Genomic DNA, 11,241 nt, shown 5'->3' on the forward strand with positions numbered 1-11,241 from the left:
TGGCACTTAACTGGTCACTGCTCGCAATCCCGTGTTGGTGACAGTTGGATTTTATTTACAGAAGGAGACGTGACTACAGCACAGCGAGATGACCCACACTTCGCCGCAGTAATCGACTCTATCACCAACTCCTCAAGAAATCGAAACTTTGCCCTTCGCAACAGAACACTGTACCGCGTGTGTGGCTCACGAATCGCAGCAGAGAACACCAGCTCATCGTAGTCCCAGCGGCCTTGAGATCGGAGATTTTGCACGCCAACCACGACTCTCCCGAGGGAGGGCACATTGGGCTGCGCACAACTCTACAGAAGGTAAAAGAGCGCTTCTGGTGGCCGAAGATGCAAAAACAAATTCGAGCATATGTCACCAGGTGCGAAGTTTGCCAAAAATACAAGAGGATTTATGGGAGGCATCCCGGCTTTCTCAGCCCCATCCCGCGTCCAGAAACGGTTTTTCACACGATTGGCATTGATCACGTGGGGCCTCTGCCCACTACGGCCGGCGGCAACCGATACATCATTGTGGCTGTCATGATTAAGGGGGCAATCCCCCCTTGGGAATAAAGATCACTAGTCATAGTGGAGCCAGATGCCGACGAAAAGGAAGACGAAGGAAGAGAACGCAAATTTCCCGCGAAAAGAGTGGACTAATGACGAGGTGACGCGAGGGAGGCACGTGGAGAAATGACCAATATGGTGGTGACCCATGCGGCGGACACGGGCACAGCGAATGCAAGAGTGCCGCGACGGCCGGGCAAAGGCTATTTTATCCCGGGGCACAGGCCGGGAGGGGGGGGAGAGAGATCAGAAGAACTGCACAGCAGGAAGTTCAGGTGGCACGAGTCCGAGGAACAAGCCGGGGGTACGAGGCCACGCCATCGACCAGAGCCACGTCAGCCTGGGCCGGAGTGGACCGACGTGGCATCGGGTCCTACTTATGCGTCGTACCACCAACCTGTACTTTGGTGGCCCAAGCGGCGACGGTCGGGCGCCTGCGTACAGCGAGCACGCACCGTCAACTAACGCCTTGGCGGTCCCCACGCGGCGATGTTCCCGGAGCTCCCCGGTGCTACCTGCTTCCACAGCGACGGCCCCGGGGCTAGGGGTTGCTTCCTGCTACAAGGGCTACCACGAGGGGTAGCTGAAAAGCGGTCCACCGTGTGACTACCACGAACAACTACGTCGGTACCACCACCACCGGCACGGTGGCAGCGGAAAACTACGACTACCAGTGTGTCACGGCCTTGCTACGGGTACGACACGTCAGCGCCCGAGACCGCGGTAGGCCCGTCCGCTAGGGACTTGGTATCATATGACTACTGTTGCTAGGATTGTTAACATGGACGTTGTATAGAATGGAACTAGGACGGTTTGCGTTATTAGGGTCCTCATGGTAGTGACTTTTGGTTTGGTTTGGTGGCTTTTCTGGGTTGTTATGGATTAGTATTTAGAAATTTATTTGGTTGAGTTCTTTGTTTGCTTCGTTGTTTATTTTGCTTAAAGGTTCCAGTTCTGCATAATAAATGTGTGCTGTGGTAAACGTGCTAACGATTCTCCCGTGTCCATTCTTCTAAGCTGGTCGAGACGTGCCACAAAACGTGACAGTGGCCGTGGACTACCTGTCTACGTACGTCGAGTTAGCGGCCATGCCTTCGCTGGCTGCCAGTCGCGTCATCGACTTCCTGAAAGTAAAGTTTGAATGGAGACATGGAATGCCTAAAAAGCTCATATTTGACCATGCCACCACGTTCCGCAGTCGCCAGCTATGATCATTCCTTTGCCAGGCGGGAGTGGAGCACCACTTCTCGTCACCCTACCACCCACAGGCTAACGGTCTTACGGAGAGGACCAACCCGACTATCCGAGCACGAGTGGCACGCCATGTGAAGACCAACAAGGCCGGAGAAGCCGACTAGGACAGACACTTGCAGTCCGTCGCCTAATCGCCCAACACATTCGTCCAATGCTCCATGGGAACAACACCCTACGAAATCGTTTACGGGCAATTGGCGAAGCTGAGCGTCGCAGCCGGCTTAGATACACCCGTGAACGTCTGACAGGCCGTCGATAGGCAGGAGGCGTGAAGCAATATACAGAAAAAAGCTAGGAACAACATTAGAGCCGCACAGAAGACGTAGAAGGCGTACTACGACCGTCAGCATCGACGCGCACTGCAGTACGCTGTTGGTGACGAGGTGTAGGTTCAGCGAGAGATGCAGAAAGCAGGGCAGAAGCTGCTACCAAAGTTTGAGGGACCATTCCTTATTACGAAACGATTAGGAGAGAACACCTGACAAGTCGCTACTGCTCTAAGCGATTTGGGCGTCGATAGGCGCAGAAGAGAGAAGTTCACTGTAAATTTGTCGCGCATGAGAAAAAGGATTGGCCGAACAGACTAGCGTATCACTGCGTCTTCATTTTTCCAGATTTGCAGCGTGGCCGAGTGTAATGGCCACGAAACTCTCGCAGACCCAAAGATGGAAGTGTGGCCTGCCTGCGGACAATCCGACTAATAAGGGTATGACTGATACTGAAGTGGTGAGTAAGACGAAGGGGAAGCAGGGCTCGTGGGGAATCAAGAGTACCGTTCGGCTACTCGGTCGCAGTTTCTTACAATATATATATATATATATATATATATATATATATATATATATATATATATATATATATATATATATATATATATATATATTGAGAGACATCGACCAGGGGTCCTGGTGAAGCGTTTATTGCAAGGCAATGGTGCAACCGGCTTTGGTGAGAGACCAGCCAAGATGGAGCCCAAAACGAACGCGCCCGTCGGTGAGATGTTGATGGCAATGGGAGTGTTCCTGGATGGTGCAGGTTGTGGTGCAGCACAAGTAGGAGCTACTAAATAGTTGACTGGAGAGGTACGCTGAAGAACTTTGTAGGGGCCAATAAAGCGGGGCATAAACTTTTCGCACAGTCCTGGCGCACGGAGAGGCGTCGAAAGCAGCACTTCATCTCCCGTATGAAAGGAGACATCTCAGTGAGCTGCGTCATAGCGAGATTTTCGGTCGTTCTGGCAGGACTCAGTGCTCAATCGGGCGAGGTTTCGACAATGCGCTAGCCGGGAAACAAAATGATCCAGTGCGTTGTCTGTTGTAGACAACGGGCAGGAAAAGAAAGAGGAGTCCAGAACAGAAGGGGGGTGGCGGCCATAAACAAGAAAAAACGGTGAAAATCCGGTGGTACTTTGAACAGCGGTATTGTCGGCGTAGGTTACGAAGGGAAGGATAACGCCCCAATTCTTGTGGTCGGGGTTGATGTAGAAGGAAATCATATCGGAGAGGGTACGGTGGAATCGTTCTGTCAATCCATTCGTCTGAGGGTGATAGCTTGAAGTTCTTTTATGGGCAGTACCGGCCGATCGAAGGACTTCCTCAAGGACTGCCGAAAGGAATGTTCTGCCACGATCACTTAAAAGAGTGCGGGGAGGTCCATGGCGCAAAAAGATAGCTTGGAGGAAAAAATCTGCCACCTCGGAAGCGCAACCCGTACGAAGTGGGGCAGTTTCCGCATACCTGGTCAAATGGTCTACAGCGGTCACGATCCACCGATGACCAGTCGGCGTCAGAGGAAGAGGTCCATACAAGTCGATGCCAACACTGTCAAATGGAGCAGGAGGGCAAGGAAGAGGTTGTAGCATCCCTGCAGAGGCCGAGGTTGGGCGTTTACGAAACTGGCACGAAGGGCATGACGCAACATATTTAGCGACGCTGGCCGAAAGACGCGGCCAAAAGAACCGGCTTTTGATTCGGTCGTAAGTCTTGTGGAAAGCAAGATGTCCAGCTGTGGGGTCGTCATGGAAAACTTCTAAGATCTGGTTCCGAAGGCAGCGAGGGATTACTGGAACCCATCTGTCGCCGGTGGGGTGATAGTTGAGGCGGTAAAGAGCTCCACCATTCAGAAGACAAAATTTGTTTAGTCGTCGGCGGGAACGTCCGTTGGTTGGTGATTCTGAACCTTCCAGTTGGTCGATGAGTGGTCGGCAGAACGTTTCGTCGCGTTGTAAAGATACAAGGTTAGAAGGGAGAGTTTGTCCGGTGATGTGCAGAGGTGCCATTGGCAATGCTGTTGCGGAATCGGAAGAGGCTAAGGTATCTGGTGGGGATGACTGTGGACAACGGGACAGAGCGTCAGCATCCTTATGGGTTCTGCCGGACTTGTAAGTGACAGAGAAGTCGTACTCCTGCAAACGCAGAATCCAGCGACCAAGACGTCCCGATACATTTTTAAGCGACGATGACCAGCAAAGGGCGTGATGGTCTGTTACGACCGAGAAATGCCGCCCATACAAGTAGGGTCGAAATTTTTGCACAGCCCAGACAACGGCAAGGCACTCTTTTTCTGTTATGGTATAGTTCTTTTCAGCAGGGGACAAAGTGCGGCTCGCGTAGGCGACAACACGTTCCGAGGAAGCATCGGTACGTTGGAGAAGGACAGCACCAAGGCCATGCCCACTGGCGTCGGTATGAAGAATGGTGGGGGCGGCCTCGTCAAAATGGCATAGTACAGGTCCAGAGGTGAGTGCTTCTTTTAGGGTTTTGAAAGCTGTTTCACAGTCTTCAGTCCAGAGAAATGAGGTCCCGGATGAGAGCAGCTTGTTAAGTGGAGAAGCTATTGTTGCAAAATTACGAATGAATCGTCGAAAGTAGGAAGCCAATCCGAGAAAACTGCGGAGTTCTTTTTGACTAAGAGGCCGGGAAAAATTAAGAACTGCATTGATCTTATCAGGGTCGGGACGGATTCCGTCCTTGCTCACAACATGGCCCAAGACTTTGATGGAAGTACTGACGAAGTGACATTTTTTTGTGTTGAGCTGGAGATTGGCTTGGGCTAGACAGGTCAGCACTTCGTCCAAACGTTGAAGATGTTCAGTGAAAGTGGCAGAAAAAATAACAATGTCATCAAGATAACAAAGACAGGTCTTCCATTTCAAGCCACGAAGGACGCTATCAATCATGCGCTCAAAGGTAGCTGGAGCGTTGCATAAGCCGAACGGCATCACGTTAAACTCGTAGAGTCCGTCCGGTGTGGCAAAAGCTGTTTTTTCTTTATCGGCTTCGTTCATGGGTATCTGCCAATATCCCGACCGAAGGTCAAGACTCGAAAAGTACTTTGCGCCATGTAACGTGTCGAGGGCGTCATCGATTCGGGGCATAGGATAGACATCTTTCCTTGTTATTTTGTTAAGAGCCCGATAGTCAACGCAGAAGCGCACTGAACCGTCTTTCTTGCGGACCAAAACAACCGGCGATGACCAAGAGCTTTCTGAAGGACGAACGATGTCACGCCGAAGCATGTCGTCAACGTTCTCTTGGATGATTTTGCGCTCCGACGATGAAACCCGATATGGGCGGCGGCGGATAATGTACGAACCATCAGTGTCTATGCGGTGGGATGCCGCTGATGTGCGTCCAAGCTGAGTGGAATGCGAGTCGAATAAAGTCTTGTGCTTATTAAGTAGGCCCAAGAGTTGTTCCTTCTTTTCAACAGAGAGTTCAGGGCTGATAGTGGACGTGAGGCACGAGGACGTGAGTTCTGGAACACAGGTGTGCTGAACAGGCGCAACAGAGCAAAGGGGAAAAGGACCAACTTCGTCTTGGGAAACAGACGCAACAGTAGCGCCTCGAGGAAGCAGAATTGACTGAGAACTAGTGTTCCTGGCGGCAATGAGAGCTGATCCACCTGAAAAGCGAATTACACATGGAGGTATTATGACCCCTTTGCAAGCGAAGGTACCAGCGGGTACAGCAATCACATCTCCGTCGGGATTACTGGCACAAGTAACAGAAAAGACAGTTTCTTGTCCGGGAGAGAGAACACAATCGGCGGTTGCGACCAACCGCGGGGCTGGGACGTCTGATAAAGTGGCAAGGTTGGTGTCGGAAAGGTGAATAAAGGGTTGACGGCAGGAAATCACTGCAGACGATGATGAGAGAAAGTCCCACCCCAAAATGATTTGATGAGCACAAGGCGACAACACTGCGAACTGAATATGATGAAGAACTCCACTGATAGGAACACGTGCCGTGCAATGTCCAGAAGGCTTAATCATGGCTTCGTTAGCACCACGTAGGAGTGGACCGACATAAGGAGTGCGCACTTTTCGGAGACGAGAACACAAATCTGCGTTGATAATCGAAATGCTGCCACCAGTATCTACAAGGGCGTCTACTCGAATGCCTTCAACAAATACCGTCAACGTGTTCGATGGTTGAGCAGGAGGATTTGTAATTTTTTCAAGTGACGCAGTTTCCCCTCCAAAAACTGCTCCTTCTAGTTTTCCGGGTTGTTTTCATGGAGTCGAGAAGCCGGGCGAAGGGGCGATGCAGATCGACGGTGAGGGGAAGGCGAACGGCGTCTGAAAGAGGTCGAGTTGCGCTGTTGGTCCAACGAGTCCGGCGGCGGGGAAAAGGAGCGACGTGGAGCATACGGGAAAGACTGCTGGTAAGGGTCGTAAAATTGGCGTCGGTCGTTGCGAGAAAAATCAAGGTAGGCGCGGCGTTCATCCTGCTGGCGTCTCCGACAAAAGCGAGATATATGGCCTCGAATGCCACAGTAATAACACGAGGGACGAGGCTGACGCCAGGCCGAGTAGTAGAGGGACTGTGGAGGAGCTGTAGACAATGGAGCCACGTGTGGATGGTAAGGTTGCGGGAGGGATGGAGCAAGAGGAACCGCAGGAGCACTGGGCGGCGGCGGAGGTACGGCGGCAGGCGGCGGGGCTGTGGCAATGTCTCGCTTTGGGGGAAGGCCGCACGTGACAGAGGCGAGCTCTTCGCGAATTACCCCACGCAACCCAAGAACGGATGACTGAGGGTGAACACCCGCATACTCAGATGACGGCGGTCCGTAAAGTTCCTCACGGATGATGGACCGTATAAGCGCCCGTAGGTCGGAGTCATGGTGGGAGGTAGTGTCCAACTTGGTCTGTTACAAGCGCAACGACTGTAGATCGTCAAGGCGCTGGCAAGTTGTGATGATCTGACGAACACTGGAGGGGTTTTGCACGGCGAGCGCGTTGAACGCAAATGCGTTAATTCCTTTGAGGATGTCGCGAACAAGGTCTTCCTCCGCCATGTCTGTGTTGGCGCGTCGACAGAGGGCCAAAACGTCCTCAATGTATGACGTATATGACTCGCCTGGTTGTTGAATGTGGTCTTGCAATTTCTTTTTCGCCGCTTCTGAACGTCTGGAGGCAGTCCAGAAAATACGACGCAGTTCAGATGTAAAGCGATCACAGTCCGTCAAATCTCCTTTGTTGTTGTAAAACCAAGTTTCCACCTGGGTCAGAGACCACGACACGTTCTGGAGCTTGAAGGAGTCGTCCCATCGATTGAAGGCGCTCACACGGTTGAAGCTGTCAAGCCAGTCTTCTACGTCGTCTCCGGGGAATCCAGTGAAAAACGGGGGGTCACGCTGCCGGCATGTGACAGTCCAGCAAGAGGTTGGAGTGCTAGCCGTCGTCGCGTTAGCCGTAGTCATTGTGGCAAGTCGCCGACCCGAACGGAGCTCCAGGAAAGTGCCGGAAGGGGTCGAGGTACGAGAGATCGATGTTGGCAACCTCCACCACTTGAGAGACGTCGATCAGGGGTCCTGGTGAAGCGTTTATTGCAAGGCAATGGTGCAACCGGCTTTGGTGAGAGACCAGCCAAGATGGAGCCCAAAACGAACGCGCCCGTCGGCGAGATGATGATGGCAATGGGAGTGTTCCTGGATGGTGCAGGTTGTGGTGAGATTGACCACTGCAGGACACGATATCCGATAAGACAGACTGTGCTCACAATATATATATATATATATATATATATATATATATATATATATATATATATATATATATATATATATATATATATATATATATATATATATATACATATATATATAAATATATATATATATATATAAGGGTGATGAAAGTTACGTCGACAGGTTTTTTTAAAAATAGGCGCTTGGATTTACGAGAAGACCACCTCTACAGTGAGGTTATGCGCCCAAGGGGACACTTAATAAGAGATAATTATTAATTTCGGAGGCTTAATTAACTAAACTTGATTTATTACCTTTTTAGTGGATGCAGTAACCAGGCATGTTTGTATTGGAAAGTTAGACGCAATCACGTTTCTACGCAGTTTCAATTGGTAGAATTTTTCTAGCGCATCCACAGTCCGTGATATCAAACGCTGAAGTTTAATTGCCGTTCGCATGATTACGCATGCTATAAGTCCAGACCGGCGTATAGCTCCTCCCTTTTGTTCTGTGTTTCGATAGCGGTTCAGACTACTGCAGATTGTGATAACGCCAGCCAAGAATGAATGGGTGCCAGTTATCACTTTTTCTGCGCCTCTACCCGTTTGTCGAGGCAAACACTGTACACCGAAGGTACGCCACAGAAGGTAGGAGCTTTGCGCCGGTGCAGACTGTCTTGCATGCGTAATCATGCGAACGGCAATCAATCAAAATTCGCCGTTTGATATCTCGGACTACGGATGCGCTAGTAGAATTCTTTGAATTAAAACTGCCTAGAAATATGATTGCCTCTAACTTTCCAATACAAACATACCTGGTTACTGTAGCCACTAAAAAGTTAATAATCAATTCCAGGTAATTAAGCCTCCGAAATTTATAATTACCTTCTATTTATGTGTCCCACTGGGCGCATAACCTCAGTATAGAGGTTGTCTTCGCGTAAATCTAAGCGCCTATTTTTTAAAAAAACTTTTCCACTTAACTGTGATCACCCTGTATATATATATATATATATATATATATATATATATATATATATATATATATATATATATATATATATATATATACGCCAAACAGCACTGGCAATAAGGACTGCAACTTTGATATGTGTCCTTACGGAATCCCTCGTCCCGTACGTCTCTGTTCTACAAAATGCATTACGAGGGTTCTGGCTTAAGCAGTCCGAAATGCCTTTGGCTATCCCCTACTTCCGACCACGTCTTACGTGCGGCCGCTGGGAAAAGACGTTCTACGTCTTCCCGCGGTGGTCGAGGGGCGGCGCTACTTGACCGGGCTCTGAGCAGTCGTAAATACAAAACCCCGCGGTATAGTCGAGAAGGGAGTCGCCGCGGAACTAGCTCAATGGTAGAGCACCGCACGCGTTATGCGGAGGTTGTGGGTTCGATTCCCGCTTCCGGAAAAAACGGCGCAATTTTTCTCGACTTGAATTCTCAATTATTTATTCCTGCATAAAAAAAGGCAATCATACCTCATTTGGCACTATAAAAAAAGAACACTGTTAAAACGCCAAACAGCACTGGCAATCAGGACTGCAACTTTGATATTTGTCCTTACGGAATCCCTCGTCCCGTACGTCTCTGTTCTACAAAATATATATATATATATATATATATATATATATACATATATATATATATATATATATATATATATATATATATATATATATATATATATATATATATATCGCACGATAATAGGGTTTGGAAATGAGGGGCTCGTTAGGAAATACAGAAAGAAATGGCGGCAGTCTACAATGCCAAAGAAGGCATAGGGGAATGGTTAGAATATCTTTACTGTTAGTGACGTTAGATTATTATTTTTATTAATTACGTGAGAAAGAAAGAAAGAAAAACACGCGCCCAGAGTGGGGACCGAACTCACGCCTTTTGATTAGATTTCGAATGCCTTACCAATTCGGCTATCTGGGCGACTGTGTTCTGCTTCACTTTCTGGGGTATTTATATTTACTACAACTGTATCTGACGCTTGAGGGTGGTAGCCAGCGCCACTCAGACTACACGGCGAGAAGGGGACCTTCTTTCAACCCCCCAGGGGCGTGACGCGGACGTCTACAGCCTGTCGTAAGCGGGTAACTGGCGGAAGCCTTCTTATGCTACCTTGGCATCAAGACTGCCAGAGCCGAGGCCCTCGCTAAGCATTCGCACGATAATACGGTTTGGAAATGCGGGGCTCGTTAGGAAATACAGAAAGAAATGCTGGCAGTCTACAACGCCGAAGAAGGCATAGGGGAATGGTTAGAATATTTTTACCGTTAGTGACGTTAAATTATTATTTTTATTAATTACGTGAGAAAGAAAGAAAGAAAAACACGCGCCCAGATTGGGAACCGAACCCACGCCTTTTGATTAGATCTCGAATGCCTTACCAATTCGGCTATCTGGGCGACTGTGTTCTGCTTCACTTTCTGGGGTATCTATATTTACTACAACTGTATCTGACGCTTGAGGGTAGTAGCCAGCACCACTCAGACTCAAGCCACCCTCAAGCGTCAGATACAGTTGTAGTAAATATAAATACCCCAGAAAGTGAAGCAGAACACAGTCGCCCAGATAGCCGAATTGGTAAGGCATTCGAGATCTAATCGAAAGGCGTGGGTTCGGTCCCCACTCTGGGCGCGTGTTTTTCTTTCTTTCTCACGTAATTAATAAAAATAATAATCTAACGTCATTAACGGTAAAAATATTATAACAATTCCCCTATGCCTTCTTTGGCGTTGTAGACTGCCGGCATTTCTTTCTGTATTTCCTAACGAGCCCCTCATTTCCAAACCCTATTATCGTGCGAATGCTTAGCGAGGGCCTCGGTTCTGGCAGCCTTGATGCCAAGGTAGCATAAGAGGGCTTCCCGCCAGTTACCCGCTTATGACAGGCTGTAGACGTCCGCGTCACGCCCCGGGGGTGGAAAAGAAGGTCCCCTTCTCCCCGTGTAGCCTGAGTGGCGCTGGCTACCACCCTCAAGCGTCAGATACAGTTGTAATAAATTTAAATACCCCAGAAAGTGAAGCAGAACACAGTCGCCCAGATAGCCGAATTGGTAAGGCATTCGAGACCTAATCGAAAGGCGTGGGTTCGGGCCCCACTCTGGGCGCGTGTTTTTCTTTCTTTCTCACGTAATTAATAAAAAAAGTAATCTAACGTCACTAACGGTAAAAATATTCTAACCATTCTAAAAATATTCTAACCTTTGGCGTTGTAGACTGCCGGCATTTCTTTCTGTATATATATATATATATATATAAATATATATATATATATATATATGGTGAGAGGAAAGCCGGAAAGTAGACCTAAAGCAGAGCGCCGTTTATTCTGGCGGTCTTTACAAGCATCCAGCAGACCAACGAACTGCGATGATGAGAATGATCGCTCGAAGCCAGGGAAACAACGATGACACCAAACGATGCGTGGATGAG

The 11,241-nt window shown here is 48.9% G+C and overlaps 1 non-coding gene across 1 annotated transcript; it reads left to right on the forward strand.

The window, feature by feature from the left end:
* Positions 1 to 10,844: 10,844 nt before the first annotated feature.
* Trnar-ccu (transfer RNA arginine (anticodon CCU)) lies at positions 10,845 to 10,916 on the forward strand. Its single transcript has one exon. It is a non-coding gene; the product is annotated as a tRNA-Arg (tRNA).
* The last annotated feature ends 325 nt before the right edge of the window (positions 10,917 to 11,241 follow it).

Source organism: Haemaphysalis longicornis, unplaced genomic scaffold (genome assembly GCF_048455015.1).
Source record: "Haemaphysalis longicornis isolate Haplotype H1 unplaced genomic scaffold, Haemaphysalis longicornis Haplotype H1 scaffold_5, whole genome shotgun sequence".
In the NCBI taxonomy this organism is placed as follows: Eukaryota; Metazoa; Arthropoda; class Arachnida; order Ixodida; family Ixodidae; genus Haemaphysalis; species Haemaphysalis longicornis.